Genomic DNA, 4,985 nt, shown 5'->3' on the forward strand with positions numbered 1-4,985 from the left:
CTAGGATTTATATGGCTATCGGAAAGGGCAGGCTCACAGCTTCCGCCTGTTGGTTTCCTGCTGGAGACTGAGACTGGATCCTGGTCTCAGCTTGCACAGCCCCAACACATGGGCGCATGTCTTTACCAGGTTACGCTTAAACATGGATATATACACATCTTGGGATATTTATTTTGCTGAGTAGCTTCTTTGGGAGTGTTTTTTTTTAAAATGGTGGAAGTAAAATTGAGTACCTTCAGGTCTATTTCACATGATAGTTGCAAGTATTTTGTTTTAAAATAAATTCATTCGGAAGTTAGCTCCCTTTATTTCTACATTCATTCACAAACAGATAAAACTAAAATCGAAGTTCAAACGTATTACTAGCTAGTAAAACAATTGAGTTTTTATTTCCCAGGACACTGCCAGTCTCTGTCCCACTACAAAATAACACGTAATTCATACTAAACATTTCAAAATTCAATTTAGGCAACTGAATACAGAGCATGTCCAAAGTGATTATATTCAGAATATTCAATTAGAAGTTAACTCCCTTTAATTCTACATTCCACCACAAGCAGATAAAGCTAAAAAGAACTTCAATCATATTATTAACCAACAAAATGAGTGACTTTATTTTTGCTGTCACTCAACGTCTCTCTCACTTTACAAAATAATATCCCATTTCTAATCTGCGTTTCTAAATTCCATTTAGGCAACCTAATATGGAGCAGGACTAAAGTGATTATGTTCAGAATGTGAGTGGATATCACTAAACAGTTTGGACCCGGAGATTAGAAGCACCTCCTGACATTGCAGAATGTCTCTCCTTGCATCTTTTTTTTCAAATTTTTTAAAATGCATAGTAAAGGAAAGCTGTGTGCCTGAGAAACAAAAAGTGAGTTGGCAGTGATACATAACACCGAGGTAAACTTTTGAAAGAGCATCTAATGAACTAGAACAGGACAGTCCATACTTTTTTTTAAAAAATCCTCAACATCTAAACCATTGCAGGTAACTGTCTGGGTACATCAGGAGTGTTTGGTTAAATTAGAGAGTATTACAATAATCATTACCACGAATGTAGGTTATAAACAGTACATTTCTCTGCTCACTGATAGCTCTGACAGGGGCAGTTAACTCATAAAAATAAGCAGAAATTCGCTGTTACACGACACCAGTGTTAACCATGTATAAAGGGCCCACTCAGTTTTAATGAGATAAATGAATCAGAGAATGGTGTACCAAGTGATGTGAGTTTGAACCAATTCAAGTTTGTTAATTTACTTTGAGATGATAACAAATGTTACTGCAATGTGGGATTTTGGATCCATTAACTTCATATTCAGGACCTTTAAAGATACTCAATAAACAGGCTGAACTAACCAGAATGTCACTGCATTCAATGTCCTGATTCTGATAGTCATACAGTGAATGCTGTATTCAGTGACTTTCCTTTTTAAAGAAGAAATGCCAAGTGAAATGTATCCATTGTGAGTAAATGGGAAAATATAGTTTGTTTGGTATGATTTTACTTTAGTTGATTCATTTTCCCTTTAATCGGCCAGATACAATAGTTGGCAGCAATTAAGCTGACTGCAGAAAAGGTCCTTGAGTTTCCAGGTTCATTGACTGGAAGCAGGTGGAGTTTCTGCAGGGGATCAAAGATATTTTGTCTCACTGTTGACCAGTTGGTGGAAAGCAAACTGCAGACCATAACCACTGCCTCTGCAGAAACAAATCTACTCAGCAACAATACTGGAGAAAAGTTTATTTTTCAGTTGTGAAACTTGGAGAACTAGTCCCTCCTCTCATTGAAGGAAATATTCGCAGAGTCTCAGACACAACCTAAACATCAACAGTTCATTCGAGGATCACTACAGCACTGTTTAATATTGAGAAAAATTGATAAATAGTCATAGAGTCATGGAGTGATACAGCATGGAAACAGACACTTCAGTCCAACCAGTCCATGCCAGTCATAATCCCAAACTAAACTAATCCCACCTGCGTGTACTTGGCCCATATCCTTCCAAACATTTGATATTCATTTACTTATCCAAATGTCTTCTATAGGTTGTAAGTATCCACCACCAGATCATCCCACACACAAACCATTCTCTGTGTAAAAAGTTGTCTCTGATATCGTTTTAAAAATTTTTCTCCTCTCATTGTAAAACATGTTCCCTATTGTTGAAATCCCCCACCATAGGGAAAATACAACAATGTCTGGGTCAAAAATTGAAAACAATCCCAGCTCCAAACATTTACAAAATATTACTATGGATCTTCCTTGAGTCCAAAAAAGATTGTCCCCTTTGATCAATGATTTGTAAAATTTATTCGCGTATCTAATGTGATGGACGTTTTCAAATAACTTCTGAAATGCAAGTGGTTCACATCAATCGTATTAAAGTGACATTTCGTGTGTGACCCCACACACAAAAAAAACAAGTTTGTTGACATGAGTTGCTCTGAGGAAGTCTACGATGAATTCTTTTATCAAACAAAATCATTTCCAGTGTTGTGAGGGCTTGTCTATCTTCTGTGCAATGGTCTGAATTTTGAAGTTGTGTCTGACTGCAGATGAAACTGGCTGCTCTGGGTAAAAGTACAGTTGGCGCCTTTCACATTGTTAATGTATATTGCTGACTTTAGTTGAATAAAGGGATGTTGCCCCAGGCATCGTCTGGCACCATTAATTAGACCATTAATTTCCACATCATTCGCCAGAGGATCAGGTGGAGTTTATTGACATGTGATATTTTTGAAACGAAAGCTTCGCACATTTCCAGGATGAATCATGTAAATTAGAGCCATTCACCTTTCCACTCATGGCTTTATAAACTTATATGAGGTCACCCCCCGAACTCTCACCCTCCAGTGAAACAAGTTCCAGTCTATCTGGATTTCCAACGGTAACTTTGTTCCCTCACATTCTGCTGTTAAAGATCCTCCTGCCACCCCAGGTCCACAGAGAGTGTCCCTTGATACTAGTTCAAAGAAATGAAAGGAACTTGTCCCAGCATATTGTTCAATTTTATTTGGCTTCAAACACCATAAAAAATAAATGTTCATGTCATTGCTGATTTATGGGAGAATTCCGTTTACACAGTATCTGCTGAAATACCTGCAGTACCATCCTGAATCTGGTTCACAGGTTCACCTGTTGCTCACAAATGCAACCAGACATCAGGGAACAGTGTGTGGGATAGAGGTAAAGTAGTGTTACTTCTGCAATTATAATTACTTATACAAAGTAAATGAACTCACACCAGTGTGTAATTGTTTCAGCCAAGAGCTGAGTCAACAAGAATGGAAACGTTGTGGAGGAAATACATAATTGTTTTTGTATTCACTAAAATTGTATGCAAGAATGAAACGTGACTGCAAAACAATGGTAGATATTACAGACGAATAGATAAGATGCTGTGAGGGGAGGGAGTTAAGCTAGATACGCCTGTACAAACAATAGGTATAAACATCTGTTTCCCACTTTTACTGAAACACAGGAACAAACCCCAATTGAAAGGGTCATAAGGATCAGTATTGTAGGGGAAGGCACAGATGGAGGGAATAGATAATAGTGAAGAAAGGATATGCCTAACAATGGGCCACAGCGGGATGAGGTCAAACAGCCTTGTGAGGCCAGAAATAAGCATTTTGTCACAGACAAGGCTGGATAAGGCAGAGATAAACAGGAGTAATGGGTACCGGTCTTAGGGAATTGGAAGATGTAAACAGGGGAGGAGCAATGAAATAAAAAAATAGAAACCAAATTACATAAATATTGTGTATTAGTTGAATTGAGTGTGTGTGTCCCTGCCTTGTGGACATGGACATCACACCATCTTGCAAGAGTAAAGTAAAGGGCACCACTGATTCAGATTTTGTCTCGGACTGAAATTATTGAAGTGTGTGAGCTTTGTTTCTCACAAGTGAACATCGTCCACACCCAGCCCTCCACCCTTCCCTTCTGTACGTTTCACTTTGTGAAATCCGTGTTGCCAATAATCAGTTAAAAGAAAGATTTTTTAAAACTTTCTTAATTCATCTTGCTGATCTTGACTGAGTAAAGGTATGTTGCTGTCAGCATTTCTGGGGAACATGTCTACATTTTTTTCATGTCAGTTTACAATGATATTAAGTCAAGAATTGTCAAAACGTCCTGAGAAACAACGTTTAGAAATGGGCGTTCTGCCCCTACTTTTTTCCCCATAAGCCAGGATTTACAGTATTGGAGATCATATCTATGTTGATAATGGATTAGACGCTACACAATGTTCCCGAATGTTTACTTCAAGTGCTATCACCTGCAGGGTTATGGACAACATGCTATAAAGTGGGTGTTGGCTGGAAGGTTCTGTTTTCACATGATACAGGTGTGATGGGCGAAGTGATCTCTCTCTGTCGTGAAAACTTCATCTTTCCTCAATTCATCTTTCCTACTTTGTCTCATTCAGAGGCTCTAATTCACATGATTCATACCGGAAATATTCCAAGCCTTCGGTTCAATGATATTAATAAACCCCACCTGACTCTCCGGCTAGCAATGTGGAAATTAATGGTCTAATTAATGGTGCCAGACGATGCCTGGGACAACATCACTTTATTCAACTAAAGTCAGCAATGCACATTAACAATGTGAAAGGCACAAACTGTACTTTTACCCAGAGCAGCCAGTTACATCTGCATTCAGATACAAAATTCAGACCATTGCACAGAAGATAGACGAGCCCTCACAACGTTGGAAATGATTTTGTTTGATAAAACAGTCCATCCTAGACTTGCTTAGAACAACTCGTGATAACAAAATTGCTTAATTTTTTTTGTGTGGGGTAACACATGAAATGTTACTGTATTCCGACTGATGTGAACCATTTGCACTTCAAGTTATTTGAAAACGTCCTTCAAAAAAAGATATGGGAACAAATTTTAGAAATCATTGATCAAAGGGATTTTTTTTGGACTCAAGGAAGATCCATAGTGATATTTTGTAAATGTTT

The sequence above is a fragment of the Hemiscyllium ocellatum genome, assembly GCF_020745735.1.
Source record: "Hemiscyllium ocellatum isolate sHemOce1 chromosome 15 unlocalized genomic scaffold, sHemOce1.pat.X.cur. SUPER_15_unloc_11, whole genome shotgun sequence".
Lineage (NCBI taxonomy): Eukaryota > Metazoa > Chordata > Chondrichthyes > Orectolobiformes > Hemiscylliidae > Hemiscyllium > Hemiscyllium ocellatum.